We start from the raw sequence: 27,496 nt of genomic DNA, 5'->3' as shown, positions 1-27,496 counted from the left end.
CCTGAATTAAAGAGATAAAAAACACACACATACAGGTGTGGTTCTTGGCTGCAACTGAACGTAATTGCCCATGCTATGCTGATCTGCATGAGATCTTTGAGAGGAAGGCTGTGCTTGAACCTCCTACGGTCCCTGTGCTTCTGCAATGAGTGCTGAGTGTCCACAAGCAGATGCTGTAGCCTAAGAGCCAGGTCTTCCTCTTGAGTTCCTCAGCCATTAAGGCCACAGTGGATGTAAGGAAGGGACTTTATTACCTGCAGCAGCCCCAAGGATTGCTGAACAAGTGCACATCTCTGGTGTGATGCAGGAGCAAAGATTCACAGAGTATCTTCATGTGTGTAATGATACTGGAGATGAAGAAAGACAGGAAGATGAGATCTTGGAGGATGCTCAGGCTGTACTAGGGACATCAGTTGATGCAGTGGACTGTCCTTCACAGCTAGAAGACATGCATTGATAAGATGGATAGAACCATCCAGCACCATCTTATTTCTCTCTGCCCCACACAACCCCCATAGATGGGTGGTTATGGTTTATTCATGAGAGGGGTCCCCACCATGTTTCATTAAAAATCACTTCTGCTGCGAAGACTGCTGATGGCTGGTCAGAGCACATACCTTACTTTGTGTTCCTTTGTCTTTGCCAGCTCCCCAAATACTGTTAGTGGTATAGATACTGTGTGAGTTCATTCAGAAAGCATCTTGGGACCCACAGTGCTGAACAAGTACCTTGTTATCAACAAGGCAAAACACAGGCTCGCTCTCACAAACTTGTGTTTATTCTTGCCTTAATCCATTAGAGACTGTAAGCACGTGCTTATTTTAAAGAGCACAAGGTACTTTTGAATTTCAGTGGGACTACTCACATGTTTCTCCTTTAGCATAGCTTTAATTGCTTTGCTGAACCAGGGCCAGAAGACACTTGCAGGGACTGAACTCATAATGCTCAACATTTTTTCATTGCTGGTTCGTTGCCCCAGGTGTGACAAAATCAATTATTGTGCAGTTAAAGGAGAACATCCTCTTCGTTCAATAGTTCAAACCGAAGCATACGGTGACCTGCAGGTGGGTTGCCCATGTGAGAAGTGTGTTATTTTGGCAGACTGGTGTGCCACCTTCTAAGAATGATACCTCTCACCTTCAAAATATGGGGGGATGGCCAAATTACCAGCTGAGCAAAGATCAGGGCTGAGCCACCATCCTTGTCCTGCTGAAAAGATTACTTCATCTTCTAAGTGTGTCATGCAAGCTGCTTTAACTATGAGCTAATTTAAATTTCTTATGCTTTGGCTAAGATTAGTTCATATAGTGACATTTAAGTTTCATTTGCTCGCAGTAATTTTGTTGTGCAGAATGTTGCAGATAACAGAAATGGCAGATTATGTAAATAGCCATTTATAAACAGCAGCTTTTTTCAATCCATTGTTCTGAACATCCTACCCAAATTGCCTTGTACATGTTCCTCATTTTAAATATATGCCTGACCAGACACTTTACTTCAGCAAACATTTTTAAGTTTCACGCATGTCCCAAAAAGTACGTCAGTTAAATTAAAAACGCTGTTGAAAGCCAGTTATTTCATCAAACAACAATAACAACAACAATTCCTGCACAAAGGGCAAAAGAGATAAACTAGCCATCTGCTATAAGCAGCAACAACAACACTGAAAAGTGTAAGAAAGAAATGATAATACTTGAAGTGAGATTGCTAGACATTTCCCAGAAAGCCATACACATTTCTTTTTCATTACAATATTTGGAAGCCTTTTCTAATTATGGCAGTGAGAGCTTGGGATAGATAGTTAAGCTGAATATTCATACAAGTCCTAGTGCTAAATTCTGCATCTTTCCACATGTCCTTGATTTCTGTAAGGACAGTGCCGTCACACAGGTAAGCAGTGCTGTTCAGTAGAGGCTTTGTTGGAGTGGGGAAAGCACTTGCTGCCAAGGACAGGGCTTTGCAAATCCTACTTGAAAGAAGAAGCCATGGAGGAATTGCTAAGTGTGATTTCTGTTTTACTACTAAAATTCAAAATGAAAAATTTAAAAAAAAAAAAAAAGAGAGAGAAAGGAAAGAAGAGGATGGGTTTGCTGAAAAGGGATGGTACAAGCTGAAGGCCAAAGAGGAATCCTTAGTGCTAAATGTCTGAGGGAAAACATGAAGAAAAGCAGTACTTCCAGTTGTATACACTGAGGGTAGATTGAATTAAGCCTTGTTTCTCCAGTGGTGGTGAGGGTGGCTTAAACTGATGTGACTTGTGGGAATGCTTGATAGATGCCGCCCAGCAGCAGCAGGTCACACCAGCCCTGCCAGCCATGAAGGCTGCTTTCTTCCAGAAGCTGCACCCGCGCTTCTGCCAGTGGGTTGCCCATTGCCCTGGGCTTTTGCAAAACTCTCTCTTCTCTGTATTGCTCCTCTCTGTGTCTTCCTTTTCCAGACTGGTGAGTGGTTTTCAGAAATACCAAGATTCAAACAGGAGCCAGAAGGGAATACTTTTAATGTGAAAGGGAGGCTGCTGGCCTCCTTGAGGTCAATTGACTGTATTCAACTTGATTTTGGTTTCTCTGGATCAGGTCTTTCAATGCCTGACCTAGAGGAATCCAAAAGAAAAAGATTTGAATGGTCCAGAGAAGTAGCTGAAAAGTGTAGGGGAAAAGTTTGTCATAAATGATATAAAGTATATATTGCATAAATAAATGGCATGAAAAAAAAAGACAAGGTTGCATGAAGGGTGAATGTACAATTACAGTCATTAAAGAGTCATTTAAACCCAGTGATCATTGGTGAATGTATAAATATATGCATAGAAAACAAAATATTTTAATTATGTAACCGTTATTAGTAACTTATTAATGTAATCCTAAAGTATTTATTATAATCAGATTTCAATATTATTTATTAATAAAAATGATCTTAAAAATTAGTGTAATGTAAATACATCTTTATCCATTTTTTCAAGATAACCTCTGCTATGTACTTTCATTATAGCTCAGATAGAAATAAATGTTTTCTAGCATATTTTTTAAAATTTTGCATAACTACCCTTTTAAATACATTCTTTTGTATTTATGTTTGAGGTAACAGAATTGTACAAACACTGTTTAATGGCAGATGCAGGACAACAAAGTTCTACTATGCATAAAACTGTAAAGCTGTATTGTACAGCTATATACATAAGACAGGCCAACTAGGGTGTCATCGTATTCTGGGGGAAAAAAAGAAAAAAAGGCTAGGTTGTAATCTGTCAACTGTGACTATCCACTTAACGTGGATCTAACAAGCATGACTAAAGAAGAAAGCATGAGTATGAAGAGAGAGGGATGGAAAGAGTTAGATTGAGAGGCATTCAATTTTATCTGAGATCCATTAAGATAAGGATGTGGATGGAGTACACTTCATAGAGGAGAGCATTTCAACAGCAACACTAGAAGCTTCCTCCATATTGCATTTATTAGCATGATAACTGGCTTTCTACCATCACAACTGTGAGTCATGCCTGCTCTAAAGCCGTGATAGCCCTGCAGAATATATCGGTCAAATCCCAGGGCAGCATATACTCTCAGCGTAAATCTCGGGAGCTGTTTGGACACTACAGTTATTGCAGACAAAGCATCGGGGGAGGCTGCCAGCCCCACGGTCTGCCCCACACATGCTGGATAAACACACAGGAGGGAGGTTGCCACACACAGTCTCTGGTTTTCACCTTTCCAGCCAGGGAGAGGATGGTCTTCCTGCCTCCAGGAGGTTAGAAGCTTTAATTGGACTGATAGAAGGAAGAGGAGAGGATAGTACTTTTTCATGGAAAATCTGGTCAATCAGATCACTAAGTGGGTCAGCAATGACTAGGAAGAAGGCACAGTACAGTAGGTAGGATCTTCTCCCTCCTTCTCCTCCAGGAAGGAGGAGGTACAAGGATGTTTTAGACACTGTCTAGTTCTCAGCCACTGAAATGTGTCTTGAGGGACTGAAGAGAGGGATGAACTCCCTGAAGAAGAAGATTTCAGGACTGGTAGCTGGTGACAAAGAAAAAAGATACATTTTGGGGAGAAATGCAGGGATGGAATAACAAGGCTCATGTGCTGTGCCTGCAGCTTTTGTGCTGCCCAGTATCTGGCCTGCCCCACATCATCGGGAGGACAATGTGCATCCTGTTTTGGAGAGAAACATGTAAGCAGGTCTGTGTACCTGCTTTGGACTTTTTTAGAGCAACCAAAGGAGCTAAACCAGTGACAGGTGTGACTGGGAGGCTAGTTCATGACTGTGTTGAAATTATCAACTAATACTCATTACAGCCAGAAGATGGCTTTGACTCTGAGCTGTTCTTAGGGTAATAACTAGCTCACAGTTTTGACCTCATAGACCCCCACTTTCCTAATAATAACTTCCAAGAAGATATTTATCGTATAATTTCAGAAGGCTATAGAGTTCATGATTAATTCTACTCATTTAAATAAATTTCCCCCATGATGCTGTTTCCCATTGCCATTTTCAGAAAATTAGAAAACAAAGTTCAAAAAATGTTAAAAAACAAGCAGAAATACTTTAACTATCATCATTTCTTTTAAAAACTTTTCAAAACTTGTCTAGTCTGGGATGAGCTATTTTGCGTAAATTGCATAATATTTTCTCTCTTTTGATAGAAAGTGGAAGAAGAAAAGGACTGAAGTTGAAAGCTGTATTCAATACCAGAAGCATACAGAAATGTTATATTCAATATTAACTTTGGAGAGGCTATCAGCATTCTACATTCAGTCCGGAGATTTTGTTAGACTGTTAAATAATTAATTGCATATATATACACCTTTAAAAGGACTTTTGCAACCAAAACCTCTGGAGCTCCATTCAAACATACCTATTGTCTCTTCAAAATTTGTTTGGTTTTCTTCCCTGAGGTTAAGTAAAAAATTGGATCCAGCTTTTCTGAAACACTGCAGAAAATCTCTTTCCCAGCTTACCTCAAAACGTCTTTAATCTTCCTCTCCCTCCCTTCCTTCCCAAATCTCTTTCAGAGAGTATTTTTTTTTCATATTGTCAACATGGTGGGGACACAAAAACTCGATTTGGGGACCTAAATTAGAAGCTGATAGTCTAGGTGTCTCACTTACCATGAGAAAACAGCAGAGAACTCCAGAGGGTAATGCAAATCTCTAAATAAGGCTGTAAATTAGTTGGTTAACCTAATTAGTTAACCTAAATCTAAGTTTGGTTCTGTAAGCGTTCTTCCCCAGTGAATCCCTGACTTGTGGCTGAATGCAAAATTCTATGAAGACTTACGGAGCAAACTTTCAACTACTATATTATTCTTTTCGATGCTCGTAATTTACAGTTTACAGGCAGGTTTCTATTCATGTCATGCACAACAGGATTTATATGAAAAATAACTGGAAGCATAATGCAATTTAGGACTTTAAAACTTCCTTTTGGTCAGAACTAAAATGAGCAAAATCTTTAAATGTTACCACTAATTCCTTTTCTGTTGTCTGCATCACTTTATCCAGTTTGTTTTCAGCAAAATAAATAGTTTTCTATTTCCTAATTCTACTGCTATGTTATTATTTAACGAAAAGATGAGATCTGGGCTGGAGTATCAGAGTACTTACAAAGTAGGATTGGTCATTAGTGAAATAATTGTCCTGATAATTTGCAACACGTTTGTCTGTAGTCTACGTACATCACTAACTTAACTAAGCTTGGTCAACTTTATTCTGCAAATTACATATTTTCAACTGTAGAGAGACACAGTGATAAAGTAAACTAACCACTCAACTTAGTAGAGCCCGTAATTTTTGCACTGAATCCATTATTTTCCATTTAAGCTACAGTGTGTCTTTTGGAAAGATAATTCTGATGTAAAGATTTCACATAAAGGAAAATCCACTACAATACCTTCATGTGCTGTATCACTGGTTAAACAGAAAGTCTTTCTCACCACAATGATTTTGTATTTTCTAAACAGGAATGCATCTTGTCCCTCAGAAAATATAATTTTATGATTACTGGGGGAAACCTGCATTTCCTTTCACTTGATTGTGTATACTTTATTTCCAAAGTTAGGCTTACTCAAAAACCCCCACATATAGAGTATATAATTCCAAACAATTGCCAGCCATTGCTATTCTAGTTAATTCTGATACTATTTAAGTGAACCTGTTACTCCTACGCAGTATTATTGTAATAGATCACCAGCATGAGGCTGGCAGACGTGTCAGTTCCCAAGACGGTGTAGTGTCACTAAGTTTTAGTAAAAAGAAAAAAATTAAAGGAGAAGTTACTTGAGAGTTTGGGGCCAATATGAACTAGCTGTATAGACCTATAACAATTCTTTCAAAATTAAGAACTCTTTCAAAGCAGTAAATGTTGCCTGGAGCAGCCTGAGCTCTGAGCCTGCTCTCCCGTTCTGCGCTAACACTGGACAGCTTCCCACCACTGCAGATGGGATGAGGAAGGGTGTTGTGTCCCCCTGTGCCTGCTGAACTGGTGTTTCTCAGCAGATTATGAAACTACAGCGCAAGTGCCATCTACTGATAAGGCACCATGGCTCCCGGTTACCCTCTGAACATGTGGATGTTCACCTGCCACCTGCACAACCCCATTATCTGCAGTGGATACTGGAAGTCACAATGTGTCAGGTATGCAAAAAAGCAACTGTCATCCTTGATAACTATTAGGAATAATTGCCAAGTTTTCTCATTCTTTCTAGGCACAGAGCGCTAAGCTCCCTATTCTTTCTGACTACTGAAGAAATGACACGGTGGCAATGTCTTGCCTCTGTGAGCCAAAACAGCAGTTTCTATGCCCAGTCCATCTTAGTTCTGGAACTTGAGCTCTATTCTTTCCAGCGTATGTTTCACTAAAAATATATTTTCTGCTGGTTGAATTCAGTGACGAATTTTACTGATGCACGAGACAATGTGAACTTACATCTCTTCTAGTTTATCTATATGGTCTATTAGGCTGTCTATAAAAGCTATTTGCTTGTACGGTCCCTGTCACCACAGTGTTGTCAGTAGAAAAATTGAGGGCAGAGTTTCTTGTACTATTGGGAACTTAGCTAACATAGGATAATGCAGAAGTCACTGATTGTTCTCTGAAATGTGCTAGTGCTTTATTGCTGACTAAAGGAATGACAATTTTCTCCTGTCCCCTGAGTAAGCAGATGGGACTCTGAATACTGAAAGGAACGGATTACTTTGATTTAAAAGAGATTTAGTGAATAAAAAGGTATTACAGCACAGCTTCATGGAGCTCCAAGCTGAAAGGAGAGGGAGAATGTGGTTGTCATATGAGTATTTCTCAGTTATACGACCCCTTAGGCAGTGCTAATAGGGAGGAAAATGGGCAGAGCTCCCTTTTGTGCATCCCTTTCAGAATAAGAAATGCAAAGGCAGTGCAGCATATCTCTCATGGCAAAGCCTCAGTAGTGGTTACACAGCTAAGGAGAGAAATGCTGTTTGCAACACCGAGTTATCTCATCTAGTTTAACCTCACGGTATCTGCTGGTGTGAATGTTTAATTACAGCTGGTAAGACTACAATAACTTCCTTTCTCCCCAGCCTCATTGTTGTTTGAGAGAGATGTGGTGGGAGGAAGTATGAACTGAAACAATCTTGTTTTCATGCTTCTCACTTGACACAAGTGCTGTTGCACAAGGTTGCTGGCTAGTGGAAAGATTGCCGCCATTTTTAAACAACTGGTATTGTCTTCAGTATCAGAGGGTAGGGGTTTTTTCTCTCACCACAGTAATTTTTGAATTAATTTTCCACAGAAGGGAGTAGTCCAGGAAGCCTCCCTACTTTCTGATATTGTCTTCAATATCAGTCCTGAGGTGTCTCTTTTGTTATGATAATCTATGTAGGAGGTCAGCTGGCTGCTTTCGCTGTGGTTTAATGACAGAAGGAAAAAGCAGCGTCTGAACTTTTCTGCTGGGGGAGTGCTGTGGTGAGTCCTGACACGCAGGTCCCACCAACAGCCTCTCAAGGCTGCCCAGCAGATCCCCCCCAGCTAAGCCAGGGAGCAGTTAGTCTCCTTAAGGACTGCATGCTCAGGCTCCCTTGTTGGATGTCACTCAAGCACGAGCACACCCAGGTCTTACTCCGGTACAGAGCTGGGACACGGCTGGTGTGTGCCAGGAGCTCCTGGCTTCCCGGCTCTGCATGTAGTCAAGAAACCTGTGATCAGATGGGAAATGTGCTTGTCCCTTAGAACACAAGAAAAACTGTGAGGATTTTGTGTGTGTATTTCTCTATCCTATTTTTCTTTTAAACTTTTCTTTTAAATGATTAATTTATATTGTATACCATGACATTCACTTCTTTAGTGCAAGGTTGGACCATCTGATTATCAAGCTTCCTGCTATGTGGGACTCTAGTTCCCTGAGGGTCTTCATCTGCCAATAATCTTAATTGCAGTTTGCTGTAATTGACATCTTATCTATTTCCTCTCCTTCTTTCCACTTAGAAAATTCAAAATCCTGACAAGCCAGCTCTAGTATTTGGTGAATGTGATAATTAAGGAGGAATTGGCAACCACTTCATCGTCAAACTATGTTTTGTTTTTAATTAAAACTGCATTTAAGCTTTTGATAAGCTATAAAAATAAATCTTAACCATAACCAGACCTCAAGCTATGGCCCCCAATTTACAGCTGGTATAAACGGATGTCAACAGAAGGTAGCCTTTCTCTGCTGATTTACATCAATGAGCTTAAAATGGGATTCATTGATCTTTTCTCAGAACTTTCTGGAAAATTACATCCTTCCTCAAAGACTCCAAAGGAGTAAAAAATGATCCATTAAATACACTTTGGCCTTGGTGTTGCAGTTTATTCAGATTCTATAGAAATAGTTATATTTCAACTCTTACAATCTAAAATTGATAGACATAGTTTAGCTCTAATCTATAGATGGCTGAACAAAAAAAGCATTTTAAAAGGGGAGAAAATCCTGAACAAAATCATTAATTATTAATGATTATAATTATACCAATGAAGCTGAGTGTTGATACAGTTTTGGCAAATACTAATTTCTAAAGTTCTATCTAGTATTATAAATTTAGTGTGGCTGCATTTTTGGTGAAAAAAAATCAAAATGGTTTGTTGTCCTCCTTCAGAAATATGTAGAAGGGAGTAGTACAAATTCTGATGGCACTTTGGAGCACCATGAAATAGGTCATTCCCCATCTTGGAAAGTTTGTAGGAGAGGAGACCTTTTCTTTCCCCCCAGAAGTCCCTATCCAGCAGGCTACTTTCTGAGCTAGGCTGAGCAGCTGTCTGGCCCTGATGGTATTTCGAAGGATTTGGGCACACAAGGTAAAGCAATAGTAGAACATTTGGGTTTAGTTATTGTGCTGAACCAGCAGCTTTTGAGACACAGGCCCGGACATGTCTCTCTCCAAGGCACCCCTGCTCTCATCCTCCTACCCCTTTTGTGGCAAATGTCACCCCTGTAAACCTTCTTTCAGTTAAATATTTATGCTATTTCTAAACTCTCTAGTCTAGAAGAAAAGGTGAGCAATACCTTGTTCTTCTGTGAGTTTTAGTTGATCTATCTCTTAAAAATTTTAGTTGATCTGTCTCTTAAATTAATGACCTCTTGGTTGTGCCAGCCTCTGCTCAGTTGTACCTTTGTGCCAATCATTTGGAACAGCACGCCAGCTATTGATTTGGTACTCCTCTTTGCTTCACTGTGAATTCACACAAACTGGCACTGAAGATATAGTCCAAAGAAATACACTTTGAAATTGCATGGTAGAGATTTGTACAAAGCCAAACAAAAGGAAGAGCTGCTTCACCCCATGCCTAGTTAGACCAGAACTCGTTGCTTTGGGATATTGTGGAAGTTTGACATGGGTTCAAGGTGAGCCTGTGTTGGTTCATGGAATAAAAGTACAGTAAGAGTTATTAAACATAGAGACGTTGCCTTTAGTGAACTAGGGGAAATCTCCTTTTCCTCTAATGAAGCTTGGGAGGATATTTGCTTATTCTGCTTTATACTTTTTCCTAGGCTTCTGCTTTCAGGCACTCTTGCAGGTTCCTTGAGCTCTGGTTGTTCCCTGTAGAGTTAGCAGCAGTCCAGCAAAAAATAAAGAATAAGACAGGGAATGATCAGGGAACTAGTATGTCAGTAAAGGGTTCTTTACAAGGAGGATGGAAGCTCCCAAAGAATTCTGAGGGAAAAAAAAAATCTTGGAAAAAGCACCTGCAGAGGTTTCTGTTAGAGGGATGCGGTCAGGGAAGCAAAGCTTACATGCAGACAGCTCCAGATGGACAAACTTGCAGCAAGCAAAGCCTGCAAGCTGGGGCTCGGTGGTTGTGATTAGCCTAGGGGGAGCTTACGTGTTTTCCCCTCAAATGGCAGAGAGATGGATACGTCATCCAGCATCAGTATCAGTCTTTCAGGAGCACACTGAACATCTTGCACAGTACTGGTGCAGGTTATTCCCTGTGTCATCACAAAGTCCTCCATTAAGCATGCTGTGAAGAACTCATGGTAGATCACTGCACCAAACTAACTTTGAGGGTTTTGTGTGGTAATTTACACTAATGTTACAGCAACAGATGAAATCCCACAGATGTCTGAAGGAGAGGAATGCAAATGAGGAATACACAGGTTGGGGAGGTGGGGGGAATAAAGGGAGCCAGCTCAGCAGCAGCCAAATTCTGACATTACCCTGAGAAGGGATGGGCTTTGCTTCTTTTCTGAGAAGGGAGGCTTGCTTTTCTTCACAGGGAAGTAGAGAAGAGAAAAGAAGTAGTATTTTTAGAGGATGTTAAGGAAATTGCAAGCTTGTGCTTAAGGGAAACTTAAGTTTAATCCATAAGCATGCCTTCTTATCATAGAAAGGAATGGCTGGGGGTGTGAAAAGGTATCTGTACTGCCTCACGGTGGTTCATGTAGTAAAGGGCGGGGTGTGTGTGTGTGTGTGTGTGTGTTTACACGTATTGTTTATGTACTGCGACTGTACATACATATACATAAAAATATATATGCTTGCATATGCATTGTATTGCACTTCATATAGAAAATCAAATGGCATGAGAAAATATCCGAGATGGATTGGATCTGAGAGGAAGCTTGGTGACTTCTCTGACATGAGCTATGCAACAGGCTTGAGAGGAAGGCCAAGGCACGCAGCCATTGTCAGGAAGAGGATCGTGTTCTCTCCATCGTGCAAAGCCATGCCCAAACTGCTGAAAAAAAGAGACTGGATAAGCCTTCAGGGATAAAGTTTAACATCCGTTCCTACATTTCTATTTTTTGTGATGACATGCCTGAGCATTACTGCAAATAATGCTTACTTTGTATTTAAATGCTCTGTCCTGCAGTCTGATTCGGAGATGCTTTCAGTGCAGTGCTTGATGAGGCTGGCAAAATGAGAATAACCAGTCCTTGATAAGGGAGGGTCAGAGAGACAGGGCACGGCTGTCTTTTAAAATGGGAACATTCTTGCTAGTTTTTACAGATGAAAAACACAGGCTCCGTAACCATAGAAACGTGATGGGCCAAGGATAATGCTGAACTTCTGATGACTTTCTTTTGTTTAGAATAAAACGCTGTTTGGAGGAAGAGTTATAGTGTAGATAAGGTGAAGTAATAACAGTGCTTTGCTTTCTGTACTTCATTCTCCTCTTAGGTCTTGGAATACTTTAGATAGCTCTTATTATTCCATTTTACAGGAAGGGAAACAGAGACCCGGGGAAGAAAAGCTGATTTCCCCAATGTCACCTTGCAGAACCAGGCATAAACCCCAACTCTTCTTAGGTTAATTGGGGTTGAATTAACAGAAAGAACTAAAGTGCTTGCAAGCAGCTTTTTATGTGATCCAGCAGAAGTTACGTGAGATGTGGCATGCTCTCCTGCCAAAAGGTACTGCATTCAGTCTTGCTTTTTGGCTACATCTATACAATGGGAGATGTGTTATACACACCTGAACTAGCAGTTCTGATATATCCAAACTCCGGACAGCTCTTTTGGTTTCTTGCCTAAGCTATGGGCTTCATTTTCTGCCTCCATGACTCCTTTGCTTTTGATGTCAAACATATATAGATATACCTGGTCTAACCTGATGTTCCCACCCTGCTGCAGTCACACCATTAACAGCATGGAGATGGAGCTTGAATCTTTCACTCCGTCCATGACACCAAAAGACATGCTATAAAATCCAAACATGCAAACTTCCAATAGTGTTTTGGGTAGTAACTCCTAAATACTCACTGAGGAGTTAGGATAATCCTCCACTCTCCCATACAAGTAATAGACTCCATTGACTTTTTTTGGTATGAATGAGGACAAAATTTGTCAATAGAAAATTGACAAGGTAACAGGAACACAGTGACCTAGTCTGAGCAAGAAGGGGAGATTTGTAGAAAGCTGGCCAGTCTTGCTAACTGTCTGTTGTGTTACATGTTGATGTGAAACAAGTCTCATCAACATGAAAAATAGATGTCAGCCTTAGTGAACAATGGAGATCATATACTGCAATGGCAGAAAAATAAATGGAACACAAATGTGTTGCCTGGAATTACTTACCAGGAATTTGATCTGTATCGAGTTTCTGAAAATACCAGCAGTGCAGAGGCCTTTTGTTTCTAAACCCATAATAATTGCCCTTAATCTGTGCAAGAAATTCTTTCTGTGAAAGAAAATGTTGATCGATGTGAGTGTAAACAGCCCCCCTCCCAAGATGAAAGAATCTGTACATATGCATAAATATTAAGGGTACCCACCAAGCATCCAGAGATATGACACAGGATAAGATAATTAGTAAGTAGTGATATGGCAATTACAGAAGTAAACAACATGCTTAGATCCCACAGTAAGTAGCCTTTCAGTCAATGAAGGAACACATTTTTCGTGCATTTGTGTTAGAAATGAGACTTTTTTCTTTAGAATCCCTTTTGATTTTGATGCAAGGTAATTCATACAAAATTCTGTCCTGTGGAGGCATTCATAAAGCCAAAGGACATATTTACAGAAAAAAATTTCCAAACTCCCATATAGCCACAGGGAATACATTTTTATCTCCACTCTACAGGAATCTCTTGGGGGCCTTGTGCAGTAAGGTTGAGATGAAAAGAAGCCTTTTAAATACTGACAAATCAAATATTGCAACACTATAAAATTAGGCACTAAGCCTGTTAGGATAACTTGGAGAGTCAAACTAGGGCCACTATATTCCTTGTAGTGTAGTCAGGGGAAAAAGTTAAGTTCCCTTATAAAGATGATTCAATGATGAGTGACTTGAGGCATCTGTCTGTCTTATCTTGATCTACAGAAAATCCCTTTGCAAGGGAGCTGCTTGGAGCTAATCAATAGAGGAATGAGCAAATGCAGTATCTGAATTCCTGTTTCTCCTTAGCAAAAGCATGAATTGGGTCTGCTCCTAGGATGCTTCCATCCACTTGGTAGTATTTTGTAGCCTGATGGTTGCAGCATTCTTGTGGGGGATATGGCTTTGAATCCCATCAAATTAGGGAGGGAATTAAACCCTGATCTTGCTTTCCTGGATGGTAGCGCTTGGCAGGATCCAACTGTACGAATCACTGCCACCTCTTCATTTGCTGTGAGTCTGAGAGATAACAGCTGTACCTTTTGTAGGACTTGGTGCTGTCAGTGATGAGGGTGTCTCCAGGAGATTAAGGTCAGGTGCCAAAGGCAAGGGAACTTTCAGGGCCAAAATAAAAGTGCCTGCTGAATTTTAGATTCAGTAGCAGCTCACTTGGGATCATTTGATCTTAAGTACTGGATTATGGCTTATGCCCATTTTAAACACTATCCTACAGGGGTGGGGTTTTTGTATCTATCTCATACTTAACCTCTGTGGTTTTGTTACTGCTTTGTCAGATTCTCTTGAAGTGTTACTGTTGCTGAAATAATTAATAGCTCAGAAATCAAATAGAATTTCGAGCATTTTTGTCATATCCAGCCTTTAAGTGGAGATCAGGGGTGTCAGCGCATTTGGATTATATGTGATGCGCTCTGCTTTTCTTTTGGTGCTAGTTTCAAACAGCTGGATTCTGCATCTGGGAAGAAACAGAATTATTATTTTTTAAAACTACATATGTCTGTCACACTCTCTTTGAAATGCTAATAGCAATAGAACTGAGAACTCATTTTCTATTCTGACAGGCAAATGATTAAATCAGCCTGTCTATCCCTCTTCGGCCTCTGTTTGAGCTGTCCAGTAGCCGTGATGCTTTGGCAATGAAATTAGATTTTAGAGGAGACATTTGATCATGGGGGAGCTTTCCTTTGTACAGACGCACATGCGAATCTTTATACAGAATAAAGAATTGGCTCTGGAGTACTGAATGTAGCAAAGTAGGAGTCTGATTAAGTCTTCTGTTATAAAAGAGTTAAACTTCTGTAAGTAAAGTGTTGTTTATTTTCTGTCAGACATGAAAATATCACTCGGTGCCTTTTCTTTGTCAGCTCTGCGAACATATATTTCCCAGTGTACATCAGATACTCATTCCACTCTGACCCAGGATTTTGCCTCAAAGGCCGTATTTCCTCAGGATAGTAATCCTTTTCTACTGCTAAGAGGCTTTCCTTGCTTTTGTATAATGCCTGGAGTTCTGGCAATGGTTCTTGAAAACAAATTCATCTTTTAATGAGGAACATAGGTAGCTGATGCAAAATTTCAAACAGAATATTGAAAAATAAACTGTTCGTGAGAATACGAGTGAGTTTCACCTATAGAGTACCATATGAGACCATTTAAATTCTGAACATAACTCCAGAACTAGACTTTGAATTGTGCCAGAGCAGGGAATTCCCCCTCCTGTGAAGATGCTGCAAGGGGAAAGAAGGAGCTTGTTTGAAAACCTAAATCTCCAGTCCCTTTCAATGTTACGAGTAACTGCCCTTTGAAAATATAAATTAATTTAAGGCAGTTGCTATAAGTTTAGAGATGATCAGCAACAAGATGTGCATGTGTGAGGGTATACATGTAGGAAGCAGTCAGAAAGGAGGCAACAAGGTATAATTCATATTCAGAAACTGAGATCTGGAGGGGGACATTAGACTAATGAGTTGGAGTTCTAACTGTCCCCCATCATTCTCCCCTCATCTTACCCAGTGCAAGCCCACAAAAAATCCTTCAGCTCTGTAACAAATGTAAGACTTCTAGTATAAAAGACAAAAATTTTGTGTGTGTCAGGGAAAGAGCACAGGGCAGCACAAGTACATTTCCAGTGTCATGTTAACCTCTTATTAACTCAGTTTACTTGGCATATATCTGTTGGAAACATAAATAACTATATTTTAAATACAAGGGTTTTTATTCTGTTTAAAAGTATAGAACAGTAAGTATTTCTATGCATTTCTTATAGATTAACAGAATAAAGAGAGCCATGCTTTATTTAGAAGTGTATAGGATTAATCTTTTGAGAGCACAAAGCTTGATATCTCAGCCATGGAACTGATAATTTTCTACAGGAAATTTTTACAGGAAGCCTTTCAGCCTAGTGACTTATTTTGCACGAATTTTTAGCTGCCTGAAATTTCTCTTCAGTTGTGTCTCCTTCTAGCTTGCAAATGTACAAAGTCTTATGTCTGGAGTATTTAGTGATGCATCGTGCTTCCTCCAGCCCGTGCTTCCTCCAGCCCATCAGTGCCTTCATTTTCTAGTGCATCGGCTAGTTTCATATAACTTTTCACAGTAAAAAGAGAAGCCATTAAAAATGTTTTTATTGCTTGTACCAGCCTGTTACCTAATTTCTTCAGCCTTGATTCTTCTCTCTACCTTATTAACCCAATCAGGATGTGGTCAATTTTTTCTCCCGTTTCATATGAGTTCTTAACTGTAAATATCAGTAAGGACAGTGTATTTAGCTAGTTCGGTTTTTCTCTGAAATTCTAAAACTCAAAAAATATTTAAGTAAAATGAATCTATGTTATAACTTTCTTCTTGATTTCAGATCTTGGCATTTAAAATCAATTTGATGTTTAATGCTTTTAAAGAGAGCAGTATTATGAAGCAAGGCAATAGCTTCAAAGCTATTATGATAACATCCATAATCCTAGGGCAATTTTAGTTTGCTTATATTGGAAACATTTTAGTACATTGGAAGTTCTAATAAAACTCTTGCATATGTGATTAATCATACCTAGAGCTACATGAAGATCTAATAATTTCTCCAGAGATGAGTAAGTAGTATACACAGCTGTGTTCACCCAGTACATGGGTAAAGCATGGACATGAAGGAGAGACATTTTGAACCATGATGACAATCTGAGAAAGACATCATCATCTTGGTCATATATGTTCTTAAAATAAAACAAACAAACAAGCTTGAGAAATCATCTGTTTTCACTTAGGTGCCCAAACCTTAGACCTCTAAGCCTAACCTAGATATCCTAGGTGCCTTAACCATCTACATGGGCAAATATGCGAGCAGAGCAATTCAGCTTATTCTAAGATACATCTCTAGTATAAGCCTGATAAACCATCAACAGGAGGTGCCTGTCTGTCCCTCAATTAGAAACGGTGCACAACATCAGCTAAGGCTGAGGAGTCTAACTTAGAGATGTCACAAATAAATGAAATAAACTTTACACCTATTGAACAGATTTATGAAAACTGTTTTTTATATCTGGGTCTCTGATACACAGTACATCCTCCAAATCTAGATCTTCAGAGGGTCTTCTTAAGATCAGTGGGGGAATTCACCTTTAGTATCTTAGTCGTGGGTGGTTTAAATGACCATCTACTACAGTATAAGCTTTTAAATTTAGGACTGATAAAGACATAAATTGTCAAGGTATTAGTGATCTGTCTGGCATTCCTATTCTTAGTTTGTTTGTCCTTTGGCTTATTTTTGAGAAAAAATACTGCCAAACTTTTCTTTCAACTTTTCCAGGAAGTAAGCTTTTCATCCCAAGAATGTCTTTGTGATATTGAAAGAATTTCCTTTCCAAGCTCAAGATAAATAGTTGACATCTTGAAAGTTTTTGGCACAATGATGATCATATTTGTGTTTGTTAGTTTGTTTGTGGCAATCAAAATATAGTGTTCCAATTGACTCTGAATGGTTTTTAGATATTGGTTCATTTTTAACATCTCTCTTGTTAGCTTAAATTAGGAAGTTAAATATAATTTCAAACTGGGAAACCGGAATTTGTATTTTTATAAAAGAAATTGGATGAAAAATGTCAATACTGCTCCTTTTCAATGTTTCAATTACAATAAATTGTTATTTTTCTGAGAACAAAGTATATCATGCCCAAAGTACCCTACCAGTTTTACTGACTATCTTGTTTTCTGGTAAACAAGTATGTGACATCCTATTCTGAGCTGGAGATAATAAGAAAGCTCTGTCCTATACTCCTGTCCTTGACAGTCCAAACAAGGGCCATATGATAGTAACAGACACCAACTTTTTGTGTGATCACAATGTACCCTGTGAGGATGTACTGCCTACTAATGAAAGACAGAAAGGGAAAGTAGAGTAGAAAACAATAATAAAAAGATCTCACTACATACAGAAATGGAATCACACAGCAGAAATGCACAGAGATCAAGAATCTTAGAATCAATCAGACACAAATTCATTACTTTCATAACTGCAGGTTGTTGTTTCTCTCATTCTTAAATAGGCAGATACACACAACAGATTTAGAGGAGCCACAAATAAAGGATAAATCTAAACTAATCTAGCTAGGCTTCATTAGATAGGCAAGGAGACAGATTGCCTTATGAAGTCTCTGATTTCCTGAGATTTTTACAAGCAAAAACTACTTGGGAAGTAACACTGAGAGGATGGTCAGTCACTGGAACAAGCTCCCCAGGGAAGTGGTCATGGCACCAAGCTTGTCAGAGTTCAAGGAGCTTCTGGATGATGCTGTTAGTCATATGGTTTAGTTTTAGGTAGTCCTGCGAGGAGCAGGGAGTTGGACTCGATGATCCTTATCGGTCTCTTCCGACTTGAGATATTCTGTGATTCTATGCATTGGAGGCATTGATAGCTGTGAATTGAACTGTGGTCTCAGGGATATCCAAGACAAATCTGGAATACGTTTTTCATGGCCTGATGCTTGTACCTCACTGTACAACCTTAGGTTATCTAACAGCTTGACCCTTAGAGAGAAATGAATTTGATCTCTTATGTACTACTCTGGGGAAAGTTTGCAAGAAAATTAGCAAAGCAGAGGTAAAGGCTTTATAAATTAAGTTAGAGATATGCAGATGAGATAGACCAGGTTTAACTTTAGCACATGCAATAAGACATTTTCAAGGGCAGAAATAATAGTGTTTAAGCAATATCTGTGATTACATATGCTGAGAGAAAAAGGATAAAGACCTGACAGGGAAAATATTCTGTGAAGACCCTTACCATCAATTGACTCTTAACAGTCAAAGCGAAGGTTGTGCACAGTGTCTTTGCAGGGATGAGTAGGTGACATAAACCTTGCAAAAATAGGCCCCTACCCTAAAGCTAGCTTGGTATATTCAGGCTCAGATCTCATTTCAGGATGAGTATCATTCAGGGAAAAAAAATATCTTCAGAACACAAATATCACTTGCTAGTATTTCACAGGGGAACAACGCCTTCTTCAGTTCAGTAATCTGGGTAATTTCCTCCCTTTTATCTCCTTACAAATTTTAGAAGAGCAGAAACTGTATGCAACCTGGAAAACTCCCAAAACAAAAGAACGTCTGCAAAACTCCTTTGCTATTTGTTTCCTGGCTTATGTGAATTTTGAGGTTTGTTAATCATTAGCAAAGGTTAAGCATGTTTTTGTTACTTAGCAACCATGATCAGTTTTAAAAAGTTTTGTTTTAAATTTTGTCATTTATTTACCCATGTTTTTCTCTGCTCCTTTTCTCCTCATTGGAATTCAAACTCAAGAAAGTTTGAATGCAGCCAGACATCTGAACTCACAATCTTTGCATCTACCTGCTTGCAATAAATATGGAAAATAAAACTAAAATACAAACCAGAGCAAGAGAGCCATTGCTATCTCATCTACATGAGGATCTATTCTTAGCTGGTTTTCAATTTGCACTGTGATGGCTTAGGCAGAGAAAATAACCTAGAGCAAATCACAAGGGTATTTTTAGTCTTTGTTTTATTTATTTCCTTTTCAGTGTTTTCATTGTGGTGGTGCTTTGTGCTTTATCAGTTTTAACCTAAAAATGGAAGCCTGAAATTAGTGGTATTTTCAAAATTAATTCTGAAAAGTGTGATTAATTTGGGGATTAGTTAAAATATTCATCCTGCTGTGTTTAGCTTATGCTCATGTATATTTTAACTTCAGATTAATATTTAACCTAGTGCAATATGAACGATAAAGCTTGTTCACCCAAAAACTTACCTGTTTTTTCCAACTGTGTCAGTTACTGTAATAAAAGATTCTACTTGTCTCTAAAACCTTTGCTTTGTTTCCCATTTTACAATATTAAGTTGACATCCTAGCTTAGCTAAAATCAATGGCAACTCTCCTATCATGTTTCCTGGGGTCAAGATTTTATTCTAAGTGAAAAAACAAAGGCATTTGTAAAAAAAAATCATACCCTGAAGACATGAAATGCTAAAGTAGCCAGCTATCACAGCTGCTAAGCTCTTGTTTCTCCCTGGAAGCTGTGGGGCACAGCACGCACGTGAACTGCAAACTGCCGAGGCCTCCAGCTGCCCAGGAGCGCTGCTCTTGGGAGCTGGTAGAGCAGAGTTACCTGGAAGTTGGCAGTTCTCATTGTTTGTCCTTTTTAACATCAGTGGTGTTCAGCAATCATTGTGAATGCCGGATGGTACAAGCCATTGCAAATGTACCGATGTAGTTAAATGGATGCTTATTTTGGAATTTTTGCTGTGCTTGTAACATACCTATTTCTACTCATAGCTATGAGGTGAGCCTGAAGAAACACTGGAAGCCAAGGAGCACGATTGCTTGACCGCTTTGGTATATGCCGTGAGTCTTGGTCCATGTCAGAATGTATTGTTCTAATTAGAGCAAAGATGAAATTTCAGACTCTCAGGCAGCCAACATAGAGATGGATTCCACTTATCAGGGCAAACAAACCAGCCTGTTTCAAACCCCTGTAGACATCTGGAAAGCTTTGGAACAGTAAGTGAGTTTATATTCACCGGATGAGGAATATAAAGAAAGGTAGAACTAGAAGGACAGGAGGAACTTTTGCCAAACATCTTTTATTTCCCTCTCTTTGGGAGAAGGTTTCTGTTCTTACTCAGTCTCCTATAAGCAACAAGGGCAACTGCCTGAGCCTGATGGGAAGCAATGGTGAAAATCAACAAATGTTGGTGTAGGCAGAGAAGAGTGGATGTCTTGGCCTCTACCTGAGGCATTCAAGAGCCCAATTCTGGCCTTAATGATTGTGCTTTCAACCTTCCCACTCTAGAAATGGCTTCTAACTCTCCACCCCACCTTGGTTCAGAGCAAAGGTAGTGTGATTGTTTTTCAAAGGGAAAAATCCTAGATGAAGCTCAGTGCACAGGCACAGAGAATAAGAAGCAGCAGCCTCCAGAAGGGCGCTAGCATGGGGCAGCTGCCTCCCAGCCTCCCGCTGCCTCCCAGCCATGGCCCTTTTGGCAATAGCCTGCAGACGCGCTGCTAGCGTGCAAGCCTGCTTGCTTCGCAGAGACGCGTATGCCTCACCTGTGTGTTCTTGAAGACCAGCTGCTGCCCTGAATCTCTTCTCAAAAACTGGGAAGCTTCAGGAAGGCATCCACACTTCTCATTCCTCCCCAAACAGGACTTAACCTCCAGGAAAACAGATAAATATCTAGGGGGTGGGACATGTACACGGGAGGTTCTTGCTTAATTCTGGGAGTGTTCCACAGATATGTCCCCAGATGGGTACCAACCTGCAGCATAAGCCACTCTGGTTTGTCCATCAATGTTTTTATCCCAGTATTCATTTGCATGGTCTTTGGGTTATTCAGACCCAGAAAACTGACTTCATACTTTTAAAGTGCTTGTGTTTTTCTTCTACACAAAAAAAAAAAGAAATTTTCTAGATTTAATCACCAGATTAAGTGCATTTTCCAGAGTTTCCCAAATTTACTTTCAGAAACAGCAACTGACATTTCCTTAAAAAAAAATAATAAGGGGGGAGGAGAAAGAAAACCATCCCTGAGCTGACAGAATGCAACAGTAGGAGGCAAGCATTCAGCTGGCAGTTACTTACTTCCTGGCATGCAATTTTAATTAAGGAGTCAGCATGTCTGCTACAGAAGCCCACAGGAGGCAGTAACTAAAAATGACTGGGAAAATGTCCATGGATAAAAAGGTAGGAGAAGGAAACAATGACACTGTATTTCAGGAAGCTAATTGAATATGTTCATCCCTACTTTTCTCTAGGTAAGACCCATCCCCAAAGGAAAAGCAAGCACAAATTGCTGTATCACAGAATGCACAGGAATACCTGTTTTGCAGTGTGTAGTCAGAGATTCACTATTGATCCAAGATAATTCAAAGACAGCATTTTTTTTTTTCCAGGTAGGTCTGCATTTGCACCAGTTTTCAGATCTGTGCAATAAGGTTTTGTCTTTCTTTATATGCTAGGGACATTGCATTCACAGCAATTATGCCTTTCACCGAGCAGTTAAACTGCCCAGTGCCTAAGAAGCAGAAATGACCTGCTCAGGAGTCATGTTCTGAGATATCAATTCATATTTTTAAACTGAAGCCAGGCCAGAAATCTTTCTTTCCTTAGACCATAGTTGTAGTGATTACCTAGCTAAGTAAGTCAGCAAGTAGATTGCTTTAAATCACTTCCAGTAATTTTTCATAAATACTTTTTTTCCCCTGGTATGATGATTTTTTCTTCTTCTCACAGAGCCAATCATCAGGACATAGAGGCTGATTCATATCCTGTACTTTCAACAACCATTATTAATCACAGAAATATCTTTCCAAAGAGGTACTGTGAAATCCTGCGCTGAAATCTCGTCGTTGGCTCTTACTTTCTCCACTGGTAAATATTCAGATGTAACACGGAGGAATAGAAAGGAAGGAGCTCATGCACCTGCCTTGTTTTATATCTATGCACATCAATCTGAAAGGGCTGGGACTAAAAATAATTTGTGAAAGAAAAGCAAATTAATATGATATGACTTAAAATTAGAGCTATGGGTTCTGTGGAGAAAAGAACTGGTCAGCTAATCTCAGTCTTTCTGTCTTTCTGTCACTTTCAGTTATGAAGAGCTTTTCGGCTAGCAGGTACATAATTTATGCTTATGGTTAAATAAATTGCTGGGTGAATGTTAGAGGACAATGAAGTCAGATGACAGAATCAAAAAATCTTTCAAACTTTTTTTTTTTTTTTTATAAGTGCCATTTAATGGGCTCATTATGGGTTGAAAAATTATTTCTGAGAATGTAACTTGGGATGAAACACTGAACAATCAGTAATTACTTTCTCCCTCCTTCTGTTGATCTGCCTTTATGAATCAGGATTGATGGGGTAGTGTTTGGAGCAAGTTGGGACCATGGTGTGAGTTGTGTGAGGCTGTACACATCTCTGTCTGTTCTGTTTCTCCGCAGCCCTGGAGACCATATCAAAAAGATTCTAATGTCATTACTTAAGATTTTGATGTCTTGCTCATATGAACAAAATTAATGAGAAAGGGTTTGGTTTTTTTTCCTTTTCTTTTTGTCTTAAGCTAACCTACAGGGAGAAATTTTATTTTCTTTTTACTGAGTAGAGGAGAAAATATCCTTGATATTTTTTCTCATAACCCTGAGAAATCCAGACACTGATAGAATAGCCTGAAGATTTCTGTAATTTAAACCAACTGACAATGATCACTTCAGCAGCCAAAGGCTCCCTGAAAATTGCCATACTTTACTGTCAGTTGCTTCTCCTCCCTGTCTTAAACTACAAAATGCTTTACAGGAATTGCAGAAAGGGCCGAATAAAGACCCAGTAATAAGCTCTGTATCACTGCGGCATTGCCAGGAGAGTATTTGTAGCCAAAAAATGAAGGCGGCAATAACCAGTAGCTCTAGGGCTACTAAGTTTTGCTCCCAGACCACAGCCATGCCTGTTAGTATTGACGGGTCAGGGTCTGCACAGCCCAGCCATCCTCTGCAACCTGCCAGCACCTGTGGGGAACTTTGAGTTGATGACATTTGCCACCAGGTTTAACCAGCTGACGTTTCTTGGCTCTTTGTGAGAAATAGCTTGAGGCACTATTTTGAAGCAGGCTAAACTTTTGGCCATTTTACTATTAAACATCTTAGCCGAAACATCCTCTTGCCAGTCTCTCTCCCTTGCCTCTGGAAGGAGCCATTTCAGAGGGCTGAAGCTGTGCTCTGTAGGATAGCTGCTAAGGCAACTGGATCTTCTCCTGGGGGCATCTCTCTCCCTCTGAACTGGAAAGGGACTCGAGGCAAATGGATTAATTGAAACACCTATACTGTAGGTGGATAAAATGTAGTGAGAAGAATTTCATGCAGAGAAAAACATCACTTCATTTCAATACCAGACTTTTAAATATCTCAGCTCATACTTCAGCCCATACTTTTGCTTGGTAAACCTCAGATTTTGATTTCCTTTGAACAGCAACCATGGCTTTAAAGGTAAATTATTTATCTTGTACACGTAAAGAAGGGGACAATGACCAAAAAAGGCTACAAAACTGCTTTTAATAAACTCAGTTAAAAGCAATAGCATGCCTATAGTATCTCTCTATCATTTTCTATGAAGACATGAAAAAGTTTTTTAGATGAAATAAAGCTGCCTTCAGGCAGTTTTAATTTGCAACGGAAGAACCAATTCAATTGATCACGATATTGCAGACAGCATGGTTCCTGGCTGCATGCCAGGGATAATATTCTTCTGTGGATGAGCTGTTCTTGATCAATTTATTTGTGATAGAAAGCTCAGGTAGGACTCTGTAGGCATCAGAGCATGGTTGCACTGTGATTGTCTAACCACATGCTCATGTACATGCTCATTTATTGCGTTTAATTGGTAGCAGCTCCTGGACAATGCTTCCTCCTGCCAAGGGCTGCAGGAAGAAACCCAGGCCTTCTCAGGCCATGATGGGGGCAGAGAAGAGGTCCTGTCCCTTCTCAGCTCCCAAGTGCTCCCTCTTGCTCTGCACACAGCATGCGCATAGAGGAGAAAAGCTGGAAAAGAGAAAAGAGCCCAGGTCTTGTGATACGAGGAATGGGGAGAGGTGGATGAGAAAGAAAAAAAAAATTGGAGGAGATGAAGAACATGAAACAAAAGCCGAGCGCTCTCTCAGAGGCAACGTTAGGAGTCTGCGGGAGCCTGGGAGTAGGAAGAGCACCCGACTAAGTGCCTCGCTGGTGATGGACGTCCAGCAGGGCTTGGAGAAGAGTTCCCAACAGTCTGTGTATATTGATTTTTTTCTTTAAGGCATATTCACAATATTAATGAAATTGTAAGGAAAATACTCCTTGGCAAACACTAGCATCCTTTTGGACTTTTCTAATGGAAAAGCAGTCTGGACTTTTAAATTTATAAAATTTAAAGTAAATGTGCAAGAGCTATTTGTTCTCTTCCAAATCTGGTGTCACCCTTATCTCCAGTTTGACTCTGCTAGAATCCCTTTTCAAGGATATTCCATGATTTTACACAAACTTCCCTCCTTATTTCAAATTGCTTTCCCAAACTTCCTACCACGAAACATACTATTTTTGGGGTATATAGCAGTAACTCATATCTGCCTCTGGACCTAGGTCATTAAATATTTAAATATTGATTCAGGTTATTTTTGTTTTAATGTATTGTTTGTACAAAGTGTGCAAGCAGCCCAGAGGCTGGCCAAGAACAGAAACAAAATTAAAAAACACAGGAGGGATAGGGAGTCAAAGAAATGGGAAAACCGGAGAATAATTGCCTCTGGCCATCATTTTACAGTTTTTAGATAAGTTTTGAAAAAATATTAACTAATTTCCCCCCTTACTTATGTAGCTACACTCTCTGTGACTGTGAAGAAAGCAAAAACAACTGAGTGAGATGGTCCTGGAGCTTAAAAATGTCATCACTGCTACTGAAAGAGAATAACTCTTATTACAGGTACTTAGGCTTGTTTTTTTAAAGCATTCTTCCTGTCAGGCAGCTTGATCCCCTACAGGACAGGTGGAATTTAAAGGAACGAATATCATGGTCTTCAGAGTAAATCTATTCATTATAAATACAAAGGAAAACACTTGGGTAGGTTCCCAAATATGATGAACAGATTGAGATACTCTTGGGTATATGCAATTTACGTTATCTGTAAATCTTAACTATACAACTGCAGCATTAAAAGTTCAATGGACTTTATCTTGCCTGGTATCATTGGCTGCTATCCAGTAAAGCACATACACATTGCTCAGTTTTAAGGACATGATGCCCTGGTTTCAAGCCAGAGTACCCAGTAGCATATTGGAACAAACCAGTGATAAGCAGTTTGACAAGCCCTGCAACAAATACTGTCCTGCTGCTTCTTAAAGACACCTATATGTAGTTGATTCAAAAATATTATTTTACCAAAATGTATTGAAGAGACACCTAGATTATTCTTTTTTTCCCTATTTTTTCGGTGCTAAGCACAGCAGAATTGTTGCTTTCTCTGCAGTCTAACATCCAGATAAATAATAATTCACTTCTTTTGAATCTGTATTTGATAAAGAGAACGGAATAAAAGGGAGTGCTAATGTGCATTTGTGTGATGTCAATATTTCGTTGCTGCTGTTGCTGAAATATAGCCGTAGCTTGTCAGATTAGGATTCCTGGAGATTCTGTCTGTGAATATATGCTTAGTTCTTCCACCTTGTTATGAACATGTTATTAGATTTTCGTGTCTGTCATTTGCTTACCATAAATTCCAGCAGTTGCTTTTTCTTCCCTCCACTTTTTTTGAAGTAAGAGGATACTTTTCTCATTCAGCTTCAACCCAAATGACTAGAATAACAACAAAAATGCACCCTACCACAGCATTTTAATTTATTTCCAGCAAAACTCATGATGTAGAATATCTTCCTTTAGGTGAACACAGAACAATGAGAGAGCCATGCTCTTTCCAACCACCATCCAACCCATGGATGATAAGGGTTGTTAGTGTTACGTGTATTAAAGGGTAAACTCCTACCTCCAGAATCTTTAAGAGTAGACAAGACAGATTGTTTGATCAGAATTCACCTTTTGGCTTTAAGTTCTGTAAGTCACATTAATAGTATTTCCATTCAGTGGCTGACCGCATAGCAAAATCTTAAATTGTCGTAGAGCAGTAATTCTTCCTATAGTACAAAGACACTGATTTGTCACAAAATGGGACTATTCATTTAAACTATATTCTGTGAGTGAATAAACTGTGTTTATTCACTAAACTCTCTCTTAGTTGGCCACCTGTGAGACCCTTTCAGATGGTTATTTTTACCGTGGCCAAGTTCTCCTGGTACTATGTCTTCAAGTGATGTTTCAAGAAGACAGTGTCTTAAATAAGTCATAACTCTTTCTTTTGATCTCCACGTGCTAGCACTCCTGTCTGTGTGGGGGATTTGCCCTGATACCAGCTGGTGTGGTTGTGGGTCACATCACAGGAAAAGCAATGATGACCAAACAAACAGTTATTAGGACTGTTCGAAATTTGGGATTTATTGACTGTGTGGCTTTTTTGTATAACGAAGCATTCCTACTGTTTTGTGGGCATTTGAACAAGATCAGCCAAACCCTAATCCTGGCTCCTCAGGGATCTCTAGACAATTGCCTCCTCTTTTGTGCACATGCTTGAACATTTCTTTCAGGATAAAAGAGTGTGACAATACAGAGAGGATTGTTTTTATAAAAAGTATCTGGAGACTGAACTAGCTAGGAAAGCCAGCCAGCCAGTAGGGAAGCTTACAACATTCCTTGGTTTAGGTGCTAAAAGGGATTTGAGGTTTTCTTTATCTATTAGCTTCAAAATGTGAGGTCTGGGGAGCTTGCCTGGTCCTACTGGGCTCTACTGTCTCAAGAGGAGGCTGTCACACCTACGGGTAGTTCTCAGTCTAAGGAACAGTTAACCTTAGTTGACTTTGCTATTGCTAGACCTGGATAATATACAATATTACCACATCATCCTCAACATATGTCTCATCTGAGTTACTTTAAGACAATGCAAGCACTGCTTCCCTTCCTTTTTTTTTTTGGAGCAGAATGATAATCGATACACTACTCAGTTATCAGCAGGTGGTATACTATATTTCTTTACAGCCACATTCATGTCACAGTGTACTTATGGGTTGGGTAAGCAACTTCGTATAAATCAGTCTTATGATCAGGTCATCTAAAGCCCATTTAAATGATCGAACAATTTGGCTAAGGCAGACAAGTCCTGCACTGACCATTAGTATTTGTTGCTGATGCATTACGCAGGTGTGAGTCATTAATAGTGGTGGTCTGCTTATGTGGAATGAAGCGGTAACATTTTGAGCTACAGCTGGACAGTGCTGCATCATTTTTTTCCTAATTTTTCCATCTGTTTGAACCATGCCATCCTTCTCAATAATACCTGCCTCTGCATCTTTTCCCAGTATTGA

The 27,496-nt window shown here is 39.5% G+C and overlaps 1 long non-coding RNA gene across 1 annotated transcript; it reads left to right on the top strand.

Annotated features, from left to right (window-relative positions):
* The first annotated feature begins 21,166 nt into the window (after positions 1–21,166).
* LOC140655504 (uncharacterized) lies at positions 21,167–24,148 on the top strand. Its single transcript, XR_012043794.1, has 4 exons — positions 21,167–21,248; positions 21,798–21,935; positions 22,156–22,180; positions 24,074–24,148. It is a non-coding gene; the product is annotated as an uncharacterized lncRNA (long non-coding RNA).
* The last annotated feature ends 3,348 nt before the right edge of the window (positions 24,149–27,496 follow it).

The sequence above is a fragment of the Ciconia boyciana genome, chromosome 1, assembly GCF_034638445.1.
Source record: "Ciconia boyciana chromosome 1, ASM3463844v1, whole genome shotgun sequence".
Taxonomy (NCBI): domain Eukaryota; kingdom Metazoa; phylum Chordata; class Aves; order Ciconiiformes; family Ciconiidae; genus Ciconia; species Ciconia boyciana.
Note: the sequence above shows the minus strand (reverse complement) of the source record. Positions and strands in the feature narration are given on the sequence as shown.